An 18,121-nucleotide genomic window follows, 5' to 3' on the forward strand; every position below is an offset into this window, starting at 1 on the left:
TAATCAGAAGTCAAGATCCCAGTTTTACATGTCTCCCAAAAGACAGATTTATGTAACCAAAAACAAATGTCTAAAACCAAACAAAACTATTTTTCATGCAAGGGCAGTGTCCATCTTATGTAGGAGTTATAAATTATAATAAGGATTCCATGTTAAAAGAATTGCTTTCTAAAGGGATTTACCTGCCGTAACTTGTCAACAATTACTCTCTACAGTATATTTGGCAATCATACAGTGCCTCAAGAAACAGTGAAAACAGTAATCTGTTAATTAATGTGTTTGTGTATTTCTAAATGCACTCACATTATGCAGAGATGCACTCACCTTGAATAATGGATCCAGAGGCTGGCTCCTTTATATTGTATACAGAAGACAGTAGCTTTCCTAACCTAATCTTGATTTCCAGAGCCAGTACCACGGAAAAAAGTAAAAATTTCAGTGTTCCCTTCTAATAAGCAACAGAAGTGTTTTAACTTCTGACTATATGGCACCAAGGCTAGCCCTAACAGTTTATGGTGCAATATGATTAAATCAGATCCTGTGAAGTTACACATAAACTGGTTTAAGTGATCAGAAACTGGTTTAAACTTGTAACAGAACATAAAGCTCAGTGCACATAAACCAGTTTCAAATTGGCTGAAATGGGTTCAAGAGAAACCTGGTTGAATGTAGTATCAGACTTACCCGATTTGGATTAAACAAGTGTATAAAAATTCTAGACCACTTCCTGGTTTAAGCTGAACCAGAGTCCCACAGCATCCCAGCATGCTCTTCAGCCCTGGGCTGGGCTGTGCCATTTGCTCCAGAGTGTAGGGCTGGCCCCACCCATCTGCTCTCTAGCCAGAGCAGGGGTGGGGGCGTGGCCAGATACCAGCCTGGCATGGCTCCCTAAGGCCAAAGTAGCAGGGAGGGGGTTTATCCCCCAGTCCTTCCCGTTTCCCCCCCAGGGACCACAGCTGGGGTCTGCCTGGCCAGGGGAAGCAACCCAGGGTACCCCCCCACCGCCACTACAGTGGCAGGGGCATGGATATGGCCTGAGCCGGCTGGCTGGCATGGCCCAGCCATCCGCCTGCTGGGACTGTACCTGTGGGCTGAGCTGGGCTGGCCCATGGGTGCTGCTGAAGGGTGGATGCAGAGGTGCTGGCCCAGCCTGAGCCATGGGGGCTGGGCCCTTCCCAGCCAGCTGTGGCTTGGGCTGGGGCCACAAGAACTGTGCAGCTGGATTTCTCCTGGCTTCCTGTGCCCTGGCCAGGTGAGGCTGTCATGGAGCTGCAGCCAGCTAAGAAGGGCCCACCAGGGCTGGCCTGTGGGAGCAGAGCCCTTCCTAGCTGGCTGCGGCTCTGCAACAGCCTTGGCCAGTGGCACAGGCAACAGTTGCCCAGGCAACAGTGTGGAGGTGAAGCTACTTCACCTGTGGGTGGGCACCTTGGCAGCTGGACTGGTTGCGCAGGACATGTTAAATCATGCCCGCAGCTGCCTGGGTTGGTTCAGCAGCACCAGCGGGCCTGGAGCCCAGCAGCCACCCACCGTGGGGGCTTGGGTGTCTGAAGCCACCACTGCTGCTGCATTTCGTGTTCACTGTGCAACATCCAGCCGGCTGGAGCTTCACCAGAAGTTGTATGATGGCTGGAACCAGCTAGCCTATTCTGCCTTCCTAGCCTCCAGCTCCCACTGCCGCTACAGCCCCTACCCCTGCTGTGCCACTTTCAGTGGGCAGGTGGGAACCTTCTGCCCGGTGGCTTCTGCCCAGCACAGAGCTCTGGCTCCAGGTCCCAGATGCCTTCCACCCACTTCATCTGCCCGGCACGACGAGCATTCCCATAGGTGAGCAGAGTGGGTGGAAGGTGGCCAGGAGCTGAAGCTGGATCTCCATGCACTGGGCAGAAGCTGCAGGGCTAAAGCTTCCATTATCCTAAAGCAGCGCAGCATGGCAGGGGCAGGAGCTGCAGCTGGAGGTGAGGGGAGAAGAACAGCCCTGCCAGCGCACAGCTTTGGCGGGACTGTTCCCAGTGCAGCTGTGGCTGCAGCTGGCCAAGTGTTGCTGTACCCCTGCCCTTACCTTCAGCTCCTCCTCCTCCTTTGCTGTGCCATTCCAGGCAGTGGGGAAAGGGGTGAGGAAGAAGCTTCAGCCCGGCAGCTTCTGCCCAGTGCACGGAGCTCCAGCTCTGGCTCCAGCTTCCGGCCACCTTCCACCCACTCCACCCACCCACAAGGGCTGCTCATCATGCTGGACAGACAGAGTGGATAGAAGGATGCCAGAAGCTGGAGTCAAATCTCCATGCACTGAAGTTTCCCATCTGCCCACCCAGAGTGACACGGCTGGAGCAGGGGTGGCAGCAACAGCAGTAGTGGCAGTGGCATCTGGCAATGAGGGAGGTAGAACAGCCCAGCCCAGCCCACCCCAGCCAGCACAGCTTCTGGTGCAGCTGCAGCTGGCCAGGTGCTGCAGAGTAATGGAGAATGGGCACAGTGGCTGCTGCAGGTACGTAAGCCCCTGTGGCAGGCAGCTGCTGGGCTCCAGGCCTGCCAATGCCTCTGAGCTGGCCTGGGCAGCCATGGGCATGATTAACACATCCCACATGGCCAGTCCAGCTGCCAAGGTGTCTGCCTTCAGCTGCAGCAACATCAACTTCATGCTGCCGGATTGGGCTGTCATGGAGCCACAGCCAGCTGGTTGGCACAGTTCTGCAGCCAGGGGCTGGCTGTGACTCCATGACAGCTCCACCTGGTCTGCGTGCAGGGAGCCAGGAACAATCCAGGCGCACAGCTCCAATGGCCCAAATCTAAGCCACAGCTGCTGGGAAGGGCCCGGCCCCTGCAGCCCAGCCCAGGCTGGCCTCTCCATGTCCACCCTCAGCAACATCCATGGGCCAGCCTGGCTCACCCCACAGCCTCAGCCCCATACCGGTTGGCTCTGGCCTGGCCCCCCCGTTACACAAGTAGGGGGGAAGAGCCATGCAGACCCTGGACAAGGTCCCTGTTCCCATGCCTGAGGAGAGACAGGGGAGTCGAATCCCCCTCCCTGCCCCACTTTGTCTGAGGCATTGCCTGGGCCAGTGTCTGTCCATGCCCCCCCACCTCAGGGACAAGCCTGGCAAGGGCTGCTTCCCCCCTCCACCTCCAGGCACACCCTGGCTGGGGTCACTGCAGGCCAGGATGGAGGTTTAAACCCCTCCCCAATCACACATAATCATATATAGCAGCTTGCCAGGGGGACAGGGGGCTGGACATGTCCTCCAGGTCAGCTTCCCTCCAGCCTTGTAGCTGCTGCAGAAGGGAAGGGAGGGCTCGCTTTAGCATCCCCTGCTTTCTAGCCTGAGCCACTGCAGGCATGTGCCTGCATTTCTAGAATCAAAAGCGAATGTCTATTCACTTGCAAATAGGTTCAATCTTTGTTGGTTAGACTAACCTGCAAAGATTGAATCAATTCAGACTTGGGCTTTTTGAATGTCTGTCCCTAGCCCAACTGTCAAATTCTGTTACCCACAAGATAGCTCACAAAAGCCACTGTTAATTGCCACCTGTACCTCACATCCCAAGTTTCTATTAGCAAAACATGTATTTCAAGTTTTTAAATCTTGATTTCATCAGTTTAGGGAAATAAACTTCGATGTTGTAACAAAATTAAGTCACTTTCTGTACTGATTTTCTTGTTTAGCTTACCTCTCAACTTCCCAAGATTTTCAAACAAAGGCATTAAGAGTTTCTATTTGTGGAAGAACCTGTGGTTTGCATTGTTTGGAATTTACTGTTCAGTTTTTGACTTGCTAAAAATGATGATTCAGTAAACAGGCCAATAACTTTGTCATAGCCATGAAACTAAACTGCCCATAAGGTCTCTCACAGGCAAAGACTTGGAAGGAAGCTGGATTTCTAATACTTTTTAGGTTAGAAAGATGATGGAATTTTTAGGTCTCTACAAATTAATGATGTTTTTCGTGAAAAAGATCTCTGATTTTAAAAATTGATTCACCTTTTATTTTGAAATTTAAGAAAAGCCTTCATGTGAGAATGTGAGGGGGGAGGGATGAATGGAGGAAAACAAACAAACAAACAAAGGTACCCCAAGCTTCAGAAAATCATGGAATTTGGAGAAACAGTACATTTAATAGGACTTTTGGCCATTCAGTAGAGTTGTAGAGTTTTCATAAATACATGTTCTAGTTCTCACCCTATCATTTATTTACACAGTAGGGCCTTCACCACTTTATGCTATTTCCCAGTTTCAACTGTCTTCCATAATCTCATCATGCAGGCAAGGGTCTTGATATATAGTCTAAATTTGCCCTTCTCAATTGCATCCTGTTTGCTCTAGTTTAAATTCTCTCAGTTGCTTATCTATCCTGACTTAATGCTAGCAGAAAAACCACTATAGATTAGCAGAGCAAGCCCAGAGGGAGTGCAAGCTTTGTATTGCTTAACAACTACTTCTTTGGACTGATCTACAGTTAAGATAGGAAAGCAGCAGAGATGCACTACAGCCCATTAAGTCCAGCACTTGAGGACATGCATAAATACTTCGCTGAACTGGGGCCTGAGAAAAGTTCATCTTGGTCAAACATTAGTTTTCAAGCTACAACCAATCATCCAGGGTGAACTGTTTTGGAAGGATTAAGAATTCCAAAAGAGGGATGTACATCTTTCTATTAAGTTTGTTTTGTGTGAAAGAAAAAAAAAAAAATTTGCCAAACCCATATTAGAGTAGAATATGCTGCATTTAGAGCTGGTCAAAATGCTTCTGATAAGATTTTTTTCATTGAAAAATGCCATTTTATAAAAATATTGTGCTTTTTCCAGAAACTGTCAATTTCAACTACATTTTATTCAGAAAAATAGAAAAAGAATGTAATAAAAGCAATCCTATGCAAATGGAAAGATCCTACCTGAAAACAAAGTTGTTATAAATGTAAAACAAGTTAAGTTTGAACAAAATATCTCAACACAAAATAATTTTTTCTCCAAAATTTCATTTTACAGGAAATTTGAAATGTTTTTGTTTGGTTCCCATTCAAGCAAACCTAAATGCTTCTACAATTAACACATATGGTGATCACGGGAAACATGTAAAAGGGAAACCCCATATTTCAAGTTAGTTTACAGACAACATTTTTATTTTTACTGTGTACAAGATTAAAACTAGAGCAGCAAGATGGGAAACAGAGTACTCAATGTTATATCAAAAATAGTAAGAAACATATCTGTTTTATCAAGTTCAGTTAGAGTTCTCTATCCTTTGCTACATCTGCATTGTATTGTCAGTGCAATTAATAGATTCAGGAAAAACTTTTTGCCCCCTTTTCCCCAAGTACAGCAGGGTTGGGTTGCAACACCCTGTTAGCGCAAGGTAACCTGAAGGCTGGCCAGTCCCAGAAGAAGCATTCCACTGCTGGGAACAGAGTCCTCCTGAGCACATGGCTCCCATACAGGCCCTCTATGCTACTGGTCCTTTTGCTGACATGTGGCCTAGCAATCCCTGGCTGTGTAATAGCTTCTTGAAGCCACTGATAGCTTCTGTAAATTACAGCTGTCATACTCTGTGTGCAACTAGTCTTGGACTGGTGAAGAATATATATAAAGTGCCTTTAAACCACCACCTTTTGAACTTCACTATCTGTTTCCCATTAGTATTGTAAAACCAGGGGCTATTGTTTTCCGTAGTCTTAATCCAGGAAATGAATTGATTTATAAACCATTTGGGATGACAGAATATTAGCATTTCCTAAACATGAAATATAGCACTTGGGTGCGTGCATGCATTTGACCAGAGGTAAGGTATATATTTTGACACTGCACTGTGAACATGAAATTGGTTCATTGTATTCTGATTTTAGACATTAACAAAAAACAGACAAACCCTAAGGTAAAAGAAAAAAAAAGTTTCACTGCTGAACAGCTAAAATGCAAGCAACAAAATATGTGAACTTTTGGTAGAAAGGTGCATATTTTTTTTACACAACTTCACATGAATACTACACCTTCTATGCCAACACCTATTTATTCAACTGAGTCAAGGCACAGTAAAAACAGCCAACAGCTCTATAATAAATAAAAATTAATAAAAAAACAAAAACCAGAATGGTGTATATTGTTCCGGGGCGATAATGTAATATTACTTGCCTAACATCTTTTTCTAGACTTACCTGTTGCTTCAGCTTCAGGCAAGTTTGTTTTTTCCCAGACACTCCCTTCCCACTCTTTGCCTGAGCTAAGCACAAGAATACAAGCAGCTCCTAGATCCTGCATGACTGGTAGTTTCAACCCTAATTCTGAGTAGCTGTTAGCATGAACTATCTTTAATGGAACACTTAAATAAATCCCCAAAGCAGTAGTACTCGGCTGCTGGTATTTCTTTGTAAATCTCTTGCTCTCTCCTTACTTGACAGTAACAGTTGCCCAGTTTGTAAGACTTTTTATATTATGCTACACTTCAAAATTTTAAAACAAAATGGACTAAATTATTTTTACATACAGAAGAATAAGAAAGAAAAACAAAATATTTTGAAGGATCACTATTGTAAACCTTACCAGTTTTAAAAGAAAAAATTACCGTATAACATGAAAAGTTAAAAGCAAATACAAGGAAATGTCTAGATACAAAAACTCACTCACCTTTTCAGGTCCCAAAGGTTATACTTTTGCATCAAAACTTCTCATTGGTAATAGTTACATCTCACTACTGTAAAGCAAATGACAAGCTCAGAATATAACCACCACCCCTAAACCACATGCTCACAATAACTCAGAGCCCAACCCACAAAATAAAAAGATTGTGATGCTGCTTATTATAATTACTCAAGTAACAGGATCCTTCAGGAAGATAAGAGGACACAGGTCTTAATACTCTGTGTTTCCTTTGATTTATACAGTACACGCTTAATTCCACTGCACATGATTTGCATGCAAAATCAGAATCTGAAGACCAGAAAGGTGGTTTGTACACGGGACAGAGGCAGTTACTTCAGAGATTCCAGTTTTAAAACAGGTGAAGAACAATAGTCTTTAAAAGAACTGTTACACCTTGGGGACAATTCTCTTTGGGTGTGTGTAGACAAAATGAGGGCCCTAAATTGAAGGGGTGGGTTTTTAAAAACACTGCTTCAATTTAGGGCCTTTTAAACCCTGCCGTGTCATGCCCACCCCAAGTCACCTGCCTCTCTGGCAGTGGGGAGGGAAGGGTGAGCTGCCAACAGGTGGAGCGGTCCCTGGGCTGTGGGTGGGGTTGGTGCTTCCCTCCGCAGCAGCAACAGCCCCCCCCCCCCCAAGTGGCACCTGCCCACAGGCACTCGGCTTGGGCAGTCCTGGGGGGCACTGCTTCCCTCTGTGGCTGCACCGGTCCCCGCACGGCTCAGGCAGGCAGGCTCCAGGGGCAGGGGGGAGATCTTGGACGGAGCCTGCCTTTCCAGGCTGCCTACACAGGCTTCCTGCAGAGCCCCCGAGCTGTACAGAGCCTCACTCCGCAGCTGTAGGACAGCAAACTAAAATGCCTCAGAGGAGTTTTAGTTTGCTGCGCCCCAAGTCATTTAAGGCGCATTACCCCACCCAGTTTGCTACAGCGTCTGGAATTACTGCACAATACAGTGCTGATGCGTGCAAACACCAACACCATCAAAGCAACGTAAAAGCATTTAACCCACTTTAAAGTATTGTGCGTATGTGCCCCTCATTTCATCTACACACGGCCTTTGAGATCAACTTCAGTTCACACTTTGCTGCGCTCCATACAATGTTTTAATTCTTCTATTTATTAAATAAAAGCTTCATAATCTTAACTGTTAAGAACCTGAACCAAATTTTAACTTGCCTCATGGCCTTGATTTAGCTGTCCGAGTAGCGTAACCATGTGTAGGCGAATGGGGCACCCTGATCTTCCCTGTGGCAGCTGGCAGTGGATGCATGGGGGAAGGAGAAGCAGCTGGGGAAGCAAACACCACATCTTTTTTTTGCTGCTTAAAATTGACGTTTAAATGGTTGGCAGCAGATATATGGGGGGGTGGATTTTAAATATCCCCCACATGCAGCAAATCTTCAGCTGTTGCTCCTTCACTGTGTGCAGTGATCCACACCCCACCCCCAGGGTTCAGTAGTAGCCAGTTATGCCTCCACGGAAGCAAGTCAGAGAGGGACACTACCCAAACTCTCTTGTTCCAGGGACATGTTTTTCAATCTTATGCCTAATAATCAACTGTCAGATTTGTTAGTTATCCAAAGAGGTGGTTCTCCTGAAAAAATTCTGGTGTTAGAATCCAGGCTTTGCTCTCTGATACTGGGTGGCTTTGGAGTATTATGTGCCTTATCCTTTCTCCATTATGTATTGCAAATAGTAATACCAAGCTCACAGGGAGGTCAAAGATTTTGAAATATGATTTGATTAATGACAAGTAACATATTGCTGTCATCATTTTATTACTCCATGGTACAAAGAAACATCTTTTTTTTTTTTTAAAGAAATTTTTCATGTTCCAAGCCAAATCAAGTCCAAATCTGTGAGTCAGACCAGAACCATAAATGGACCTACAACCACCAGACACCTTCCATCCCTCCCTCCCCGCCCCCCCAAGGCTTCAAATATTTCCAAAGTCTTCCAAAGTCTTTTTGCATGCAGCTCCAAGCCTGGAGGGGGTTCAGATGCCTCCAGGTTTTGCCTGCCCTCAGCCATATGGCCACAGGAACAAGCTAGGGAGGAAAATCCTATTTCCATAAAGTGGGCTTTAAGCCCCAACACCTTGGTGGGTACTAAACCACACCAGAAGAACAGTTATCCCCAGGAACACTTAAGGAAAACTACCTTCATAGACCCAGGTACAGGGCGTTTCCCCTGGCTTGGTCAAGCCCTGAAAAGTCTGCATGCTTTTCCTTGAGAGCTTGCAGATTTCTGAGCCTTTAAGAGTTCTTGTTTCCCCACATACCCTGCACTTGCAATTAATCACCATGCAAGCTCATGATTGCTGCTTCCTCCCCTTGACATGGTCCGGCAGTTCTGGTGTTCATTTGCATATCCTGGCCTTTTAAAACTTTATATACTTTCCTAATTAAGTGTAGTCTCTAGCCCTAAATAACTTTCCACAGCTGCTGGGTATAGATGCATTTCTGATGATGGCTGCAATGGCTTAAGTAATATTAACTTATATAGTACCCTCCAGGCCTCTCCTTCCAAAAATATTGGGTTGCTATACATCAATACAAATAGATGCAGTTTCATTTATATTAAAAATACTCTTCAAATACTAGCATATTGGAAGTGAATGAATGGGAGAAATTTAAAAGGGTTATGAAGTACAAGATAACAGAGAGAAACCCATTATTTTTAAACAACTTTTTGTGAAAAATGGGGTACAGGTGAAGGGGAAGATATTTTTAAATAGCAAGTTTTCTGCTGGAGGACCAACACAGAAAAAAAAAGGGCGATTGCTTTCTGGTGAAGTGGTGGAAAGTAAGGAGGTGTCAAATGAAGTTGGACAACTTACTTAGCAAATTTAAAGAACCAATAGTGTCTCTAGTCAATGCACTGAGTGCCTGTGTGAAGAACACACAGGCCCAGATCCTCAGCCTGACCACAGGATCACTATCTTGCTGAATTAAAAATGTGGGAAGATAGGGACTACCTGTTAGCCATAACAACCTGTGTGCTGCAAGGAAGACTTTGTGCTGGGAAGGAGACAGGCACATGTAAGCCATGGTGTTGGCTGTAATCTTATTACCCCCAGGGATTCTCTAACCTTTATTGCTGTTCCCCTAGCACAGCCTATCTAGTGGGTAGGGAGGAGGACCTAGAAGGACCAGGATTGTGATCACTCCACATCTCCCTTTCTTAACAATAAAGAATCCAAGATTAGATGTCAACAAACTATAAATGATTAATAATAAACTATAACCTTTAAAACTACTTACAGTGCTATACTAGCCAAATAAAATATACACCTAAATGGCTGTTTAATATACATCATTTATATAAACTATAAATGGCTGTTTAAAGGTCAAGTTTCTATGGTGGTCTGCTCAGTCTCCCAGGCCTTTTTCTCCTGGGAGCTCCTGTCTCTCACTGAGCCAGGAGGAGGAGGTTCATTTCCATGCTCTGCCTCAGTCCCTTTTGGCGGTTGATCCTTTTCATGTTGAGGTGGAAGCAGTAAAGCTTCTAGTTTCTCTTCAACTGGAGAAAAATATATGAGTTGTGTTATATGTGATAACATGTCGTGACATCTGCGTAGCCCTTTTCAAAATCCTAGATCCACCCATGGGAGGAAAATATTGAAGATAAACCCTGTTTCTCAGGAGAAAATGCTCTGGAGTTTCCATTAAGTAGGATCTAGTGGGGTTTTTCCATATTTTGAACAGTTCCAAACATTTAGGACTCTGTGTCCTAGCAGCAGCTCTGGTAGTGGTTTTGGTCTGTGTCAAATACTGAAGTTTCTTTGCTGCTGAAGTCTTAGTTTAGTATCTTGTTTCTTAAAGTCCTGTAGGGCGAGCAACCTAGGGCTAAGCTACATTGGTCCCATAGATAATGGCTTCCTAAGGTGTTATCCCATGAGCAGTTCAGCTGGAGAAAGTCCTGATGCTAGCGGTGTACATTGATAATTCAGACGTGTCAGATACAGATCTCTGAATTTACATAGAAGCTGTTTCATAATCTGTACTGAAAAATCAAAGTTCTCTGAAAATTGTAGGAATAAGTCGGAGGTAAACTGAGGTCCACTGTCTGATATGAGGACCTCATGAACATTGTCGGATTTGGCTGTTTTGCAGGACAGATTTGTTTTGGATCACTGTCCTATTTTGCTCTGATGAATCTCCTCCGAATCTGTTTTGAATGGGCTGCAAGGAAAGTTTCGCACAGCCCTATCCAGCCAGGTGGGGCATGGGGCCGAGGGCTTGGGGGTCCAGCAGGAAGCAGGACAGGGCCATGGGTGGCTCATCCAGGGGAGGGGGAGGGCCACGGCCCTCCATGCAGGTGAGGAGACCCCCACACAGATCCCTGATCCCAGTTGCACTGGGTCACACGGCGGGGAAGCAGCGCAGAATGGCAAGCAAGCCTGCTGGTTCCTGCCATGTGACCGGCTCTGCAAGGAGCAGAGATCAATGCTGGGGTCTCCTCACTGCTGCTGCCCACCCTGTGCTGCCCTGGCTACATGGGGTGGGCAGGGGCAGTGAGGAGACCCTGGAGTGTATCTCTGCTTCCTGCAGAGCCAGGTTGTGTGGCAGGGATTCCCCAGCCCCTGGTTCAATTCCCCACCTCTGATCATTCCCCTAGTTCTTGTGGGGGGGTGCAGGACCCCGGATCTGTGTGCTGGGTTTCAACAGGCTGCAGCTGCAGGCTGGGGCCAGTGGCAGCAACAGTCTTCCCAGCGCTCAGTGTGGCTATGCCAAGCGGCTGCCACTGGCCCCAGCCTGCGGCAGCAGCCTACTGAAACCTTGTGTGCAGACTGGGGGCCCACACCCCCTGGGAAGAGCTGTAAAAATGATCGGAGAGCTGGGGGAACCGATCAGATAGCTGGGGCATCAAACCAGGATCTAGATGTCAATATCAGAGCAGTTCTTCCCCCAATTATTTCCCCTTCCCCTGCTTAGTTTTTGTTTCCCTGCAATCCTGGCTCCAAAACTCTGAAATTCTCTGAAAAATTTCTGAAATGTTTTGGAGCCTTCCAATTAGTTTCAGGTTCAGTGTCTTGAGCGCCAAAATGACCCAAAACACATCACAAAGTTTTGCACAGCCTTTTGCACAAAACTTTGGCTGGGATGATCTAGTTGGGGATGGTCCTGCTTAGAGCAGGGGGTTGGACTAGATGACCTCCTGAGGTCCCTTCCAACCTGAATTTTCTATGATTCTATGTTATTGCCCAACATTCTGTACTTATGGCTGGACACTGATGCTAACGGTGGCTTGGTATTTTGCCACTGCTGCCAAACCTTTCACTGCTTTCACTATCAAAGTTTCTTGATTGTTTTTAAGTATTTGTTTCCTCTATTGTTATATTGTATCCCAGATGTGAGGGTCCCTTTCCCTCTGAAGAAGTTGTAGGTGCAATATTAGCCTGTACGTCATACTGCTGTTACTTCATTGTTTCTTGCATCTTAACTTTTGTTATGGCTTTTGCCAATATGAGTTATGCTGATAAACTGTCCTCTCTGATGCTTACAGCAATCCCCTCTCTTAGGAGTTCTTTCAAAACTCTGGGATTGCAGTGCTCAGTAAGAGCATGAACTGCAGTAATAAACAATTCAGCTGTTTCCCCTCATAGCTCATATTAAAAATGTGGCCCTTTCATAAATAACATTTCTTTTCCCTATGAAGCGGGCCTCAAAAGCCTCTCTCGATTTTTTATTCTTTCTTTTCTTCCTCAGTGCGGGGGAGGACACTGGATATCATCTGCAGCCTCTCTCGTGGCAAAAATGAGGGCATTTACTTAGTATTCCTGTGTTTTTTCTGCTAAACCCGAAACCATCCACAACTGCTCAAACCTTCTGATCCAGCAAGAACAGATGCCTGTATTCTCAGTTATATTTCTCTAGCAGAGCCATTTGTCTTATGGGCTCCACAGCTGCACTGGGCTTTCAGCCTGTCTCCTGCTAGCTACAATGCACACAGTGTCTTCCTGATGCTGTCTGTAGTCTAGCAGTTTGGGGATTTCTCTCTCTCTTTTTCATATTTTTCCTAGAGAGAAGGATCAGGCCCACTACCAACAAGACGACCGACATGCTGCTATGGTGTGGGCTGTCATCTCACTCCCCCCACCTCCAGAGTATCTCCAACCAAGTAGAGCCTAGTGGTTGGGGAGGACCAGAACTGTGGATTAGTGCAAGTTAGAGCACTCACAAATCCCAAGGAATTAGAATTATGCCATTTTGAACTAACACATACAAAATTGTGAGGAGTGCAGTGAACTAAATACCCTTGAATTTGTTCCAATGATTACTTAGTCAAAACAGACATTTGACTTTGTGAACTTGAACACATGCTCAGCTTGTTAATTTGAAACCAGAGATTGCACATTGCAATAAAAAACACACTTTGAAAAAAACGCTCCCCTCTCAAAAAACACTGTAAATACAAAACTATGCTAATTACACAAACTGCTATAGCTGTTTTGGGGTGTGTTTGTTCTTTTAAAGGACAACATTAAGATAGGGGTTTCATTCAGTAACTCTTCCAGAGATAATAGTTAATACTGACACTAATTGAATGTCCTGACTCAGGTTTGTGTAACATTTTCCCCAAGTATAAAAGCCGATGCAGAAATAACAGCATGTGTCAAAGTAAATAAATTTCTGCAGTTCTTGTCTCAAAGATGATTCATCAATTTTAGAAAACTCTTTTCCTCAACTAATTTTTACATATGACATGAACATTTAAAATATCTTGGATTTTTCACCGTCAGCTGAACCAATTTGTTTTCTTTGAATATGAGATATGTTATCTATATAATTTTGGCAAGAGATAACAAGTACAGAAAAAACTTAACTTATGACTGACCTTGCAACCCTTCACACCAATTATGCTTTAATTATGTATGAGTTTATTGTACAGAGCAACAATGCTACCAGAATTGTGTAGCTCAGCCTTTACCTGGCTACCATAGGAAAGGTTTTCACTTCAAGGAGGTTTCCAATTATAAAACTAATTATACATTGGAGGTTTCCAATTATAAAACTACCACCTTATTTCCTTGATGATTTTAAGTAATAAACAAGGAGAAAAGACATGTATTGGATTTAACTAAATGAGATAAAGCACTACAAATATGGTTATAACTTTATTAGGGAACACATGACTGCAGGGAAAGGCCCTGCATGCACAGGAAGATGAGACTAGACAATTATTTAATAGGTTTTTTTCTAGTTCTAAATTGGGAAGTGCTAAAGGCTACCTGGCAAAAGTCATGTCAGGCCTCAACACAGAAGGTACCTTAGCTGTAGATTCTGACATTTTTGGCCAATCAAACAGCACAAGGGGCTCCATTTGTACCACTGGTTCTGGCATTTGAAGCATCAACATTTATTGGCATTTTAGGGTGACAGCTCTTCCCTTAATTGGGCAGGACAGTCCCTAAATGTAAACATCAAGTCCTGGTCCTGGGCTGAATGATTCCAGGACAGCATTTGTCCCAGATTCCCCTCAAACATAGTTCAAATTTACCACCTAACAAGAGTCAAGCCAAAACAACTACAGTGCAGTGCACAGCCCCACCCCTACCACATCATACACAATGCTTACACAGCCCCAGAATGACTGACACATGGTGTAGCCAATCTAAGACAATTTAATTATAATCTTGGAAAATTACAGTTAGAAGGGACCTCAGGAGGTCATCTAGTTTAACCCCTTGCTCAAAGCAGGACCATCCACAACTAGACCATGCTGCACAAGGCTTTGTCTAGCTGGGTTGTAAAAACCTCCAAGGATGGAGATTCCACCACCTCCAGTGCTTTGCTACCCTAGTGAGAAAATTCTTCCTAATATCTAGCACAGTACTCCAGAAATGGCCTCACTAGTGCTGAATAGAGGGGAAGAACCACTTCCTACTCATCAGGGTGTCTTGTTCCTGTACTCTCAGTAAGGTTTCTTTAAAGCACAGCCACTTCTCCTGGAGTTTCCCGCCCACTGGCTTCCCAGGGGATCCTGCCCATGAGTTCCCCAAGTAAGTTGAAATCTGCTTTTCTGAAGTCCAGGGTCCTTACTCCTTCCTTTCCTCATGATCCTGAACTCAATCATCTCATGGTTGTTGCAGCTCAAGTTGCCATCTATTAGTACAGGGGTTGTCAACCAGTGGTACATGTACCACGTGGGATACTTAGAAAGGCTGTAGGGAGTGCGTGTGAGTGGGCTTGGCGGTGGTGTCTCCCCAGGCATGTTCCCACCCTAAGCCTTTTACCCAGGGGAGGTGTCCACTAGGCATCGCCAGCCCCACATGGCACATTGTGGTGCCTCCCCCACGTCCACTCCAGCTCACTTTTCTGATCGACTGGTAGGCCACTGTCCTCAGCCGATAGCCGATGGTGAGGAGGCGCAACAGGCACCCCTTCCTGCAGAGCTGTGAGGGTCTGAATGGTGGGGGGAGGGTGGAGTGCATTCTGTGCCTGCCTCCAGCGGCACACAATTAGCCAGATGTGGGGCCTATCAGCAGCCTGTGGAGCTGCACATGTGACCATCCATGGGAAAGCAGCACAGGGCATGGTGCATAGCCAAGGGAGGCAGCCACCACCCGCTCGTCCCTGCCCTTCCCAGTGCCACTGTAGGGCAGGGCAGGGCAGGCTGCTGCTGCAGGCTGGGGCAGAGTCGGGCTCTTCCCAGTGGGGGGTGTTGGGCTCCTGGGGGGAGCTGGGGAGACTACAGAAAATTTTGGGATGGCTGCAGCCCCTCCCATAGCCCGGCTCCCAGCGCTGCCACTACCCACCCTGAGCACAGCCTGGCCTAGCCCCCCACCAGGAAGAGCCCAATGCTGCTCCATCCCCAGCCTGCAGTGGCAGCACACCCTGCCCCATTCACAGATCTGGGGCCACATGCCCCTCATGCCCTCCCAAGGGTGAACGTAGTGGCAGGAGCTGCCCCCCCCTTGACTCAGTCATGTGCCCCACGCTGGCTGTGCAGCACCTGCCCCAGCCCCACTCCCTCCCTCACCATGGGGGCCTATGGGAGGGGCTGCAGCCACTACAGAAATCATCATAGCCCCCCCCAACCCCCTTTTCAGCATTGCCCCTACCTACCCTGAGTGCAGTGCGGCCCAAAACCCCCTCTCCGGGAACAGCCCTGCACTGCCCCAGTGCCAGCCTGCAGCAGCAGCCCACCCCGCTCTGAGTGCAGATCTGAGGGCACCCCCCCCCCATGCCCTCCCAGGGTGCATGCAGCAGCAGAACCTGAAACTTGAGACAGAAGGGGTACATGTGTTGAAAAAGGTTGAAATCCCCTGTACTAGTACATTCCCCACCAATTCTTCTCTGTTTGTGAGCAGCAGGTCAGGAAGAGTATGGCCCCTAGTTGGCTACTCCAGCACTTGCACCAGGAAGTTGTCCCCAACACTCTCCAGAAACTTCACAGATTGCCTGCACACTGCTGTATTGCCCTCCCGGCAGATGTCAGGACGACAACTAGGGCCTGCAATCAAATTCTGTTAGCTGTTTGAAGAAAGTCTCATCCACCACTTCCACCCGGTCTGGCGGTCTATAGCAGAACCCCATCATGACATCATCCGTTTCTCTCTCCTCTGACCCTAACCCAGATATTTGACAGGCCTATCTACCATCTCATACTGGATCTTCTACACAGAGTGCAACTTTTCCTCCTGTTTTCCCCTGTCTGTCTTTCCTGAACAGTTTGTACCCATCCATGACAGTGCTCCAGTCATACGAGCTATCCCACCAAGTCTCTGTTATTCCAATCACATCATAGTTCCATGATTGTACAAGGACATCAGATTCTTCCTGCTGATTTCTGAGTCTCTGTGCATTTGTGTACAGGCATCTGAGGTAATTAGTTGATTGCCCCGATTTCTCAGGAAGAATGAGCGCACCTCCCCTGCTGCTCCCTTCTGCTTGCTCTTCCTCCAGGTCACTTCCCTCATGGCTTTGGTCTCCATCCCTTGGCAAACCTAATTTAAAGCCCTCCTCACTAGGTTAGCAAGCTTGTCTGCAAAGATGCTCTTCCCTCTCCTCGTCAGGTGGATCCCATCTCCTTGCAGCGATCCTTCTTAGAACATCATCTCATGGTCAAAAATGTCCAACCCCTGCTAGCAACACTACCTGCACAACCAGGCATTGGATTTGCAGGATGCACCTGCCCCTGTCCAGGCCCTTTCCCTCGACTAGAAGGATTGAAGAGAACACCACCTGTGCACCCATCCTCTTCACCCTTACACCCAGAGCCCTGTAGTCACTTTTAATCTGTTCAGGGTAGTATTGGTGCCCACATAGATAAGTAGTATGGGGTAGAAGTCAGAGGGCTGGATGAGTCTCAATAATTTCTCCATGACGTCTTAGATCCAGGCTCCAAGAAAGCAGCAGACTTCCTGAGATAACAGGTCAAGTCAGCAGATGGCTCCCTCCATCCCCCATAGAAGAAAGTCTCTGACCACCACCACCACCCCTCAATTCTTCTTGGTGGTGATCATCTCTATCCTTCCCACCTTGCAAAGGCCTATCCTGTCCTCCTCCACCAATGGAACATGTTGTCTGCCCTCTGTTGCTAGGGCTCCATATCTGTTCTCCAGATGAATTGCTGCAGGTGGGGATGAAGATTTCTACTTGGTCTCCCAGGAAGGTGGCATGGCAGCATCTCCTCTCCCTTCTTTAGAGCTGCCTGTTGCAGTTCTTTCTCCATAGTCTCAGAGGTCTCCTCCAGCATCGAACAGATGAACTCTTCATGATGGAGGATGCTTTGGACCTTCACCACCTCCTCCTGTAGCTCTCTTGCCTGTTCCCTGAGACATACCACCAGGAGGCACCACTCACACGGGAGGCACTCCCCCATCTGGCTGTCACTGGAAGGAGCACAAGCCACAGTCCCCAAAACGCCAAACCTGGACCTGGGTGGAAGCCTCAATGTGAGCAGTTCTGTCTGGACAGAAACTTCACAGGTGCAAGCAGAGGCATTGGTGGTGGCTCTGCACTGCAATGTCTTCCAGCCATTTCCCTGGGTCTCTTAATCTGCCTCTTTTTTTTTTTTTTTTTACTGCCCTTCTTCCAAGCATACCTTCCCTAGAGAACTCTGGTGTTCCTTAGCCCCAAAGGGTTCTTTCTCCCAGCTTCCTCACACCAAGTTAAAAGGCACTACCCTTAAAGCAGTGGGGTGGGGAGAAAAGAGGGCAGCATATTGACCTGTGAATTGACAAAACGGCCTTCAAACTGCTTGCCCTGTTTGCTGCCCTTGTTCACTGGTTTGTCCCAGTATCATGAAATGCCAAGTGAAATTAATCTGCTTTGGCAATGCAAACTCCTATAATCTGCAAGATCTGATAGGAAGTACACATTTAAATCAACATGAACACTGCTTGTTTTATTTATTTTTATGTTTGCCAGAAAAATGTACTTAACTACAAAACACACAAACTTTTTGAATAACAAATCTGATGGAACGGTCACAAACTCCTGCAAGACCGTTTCAGGCTGGACATAAGGAAGAATTTCTTTACTGTCC

At 46.5% G+C, this 18,121-nt stretch overlaps 1 protein-coding gene across 3 annotated transcripts in view; it reads right to left on the reverse strand.

Moving 5' to 3' along the window:
- The window catches only part of PPFIBP2 (PPFIA binding protein 2), a 154,739-nt gene extending 148,101 nt beyond the window's left edge, over nucleotides 1-6,638 (reverse strand). For all 3 annotated transcript variants that reach the window (XM_019551483.1, XM_019551484.1, XM_019551482.1), the window contains exon 1: nucleotides 6,610-6,638. The gene's annotated coding sequence lies outside the window, so the exon portion shown is untranslated. The remainder of the gene's footprint in view (nucleotides 1-6,609) is intronic.
- Between the last annotated feature and the right edge of the window lie 11,483 nt (nucleotides 6,639-18,121).

This window comes from Crocodylus porosus, unplaced genomic scaffold (assembly GCF_001723895.1).
Source record: "Crocodylus porosus isolate Cpor-Errol unplaced genomic scaffold, CroPor_comp1, whole genome shotgun sequence".
NCBI classification, from domain to species: domain Eukaryota; kingdom Metazoa; phylum Chordata; order Crocodylia; family Crocodylidae; genus Crocodylus; species Crocodylus porosus.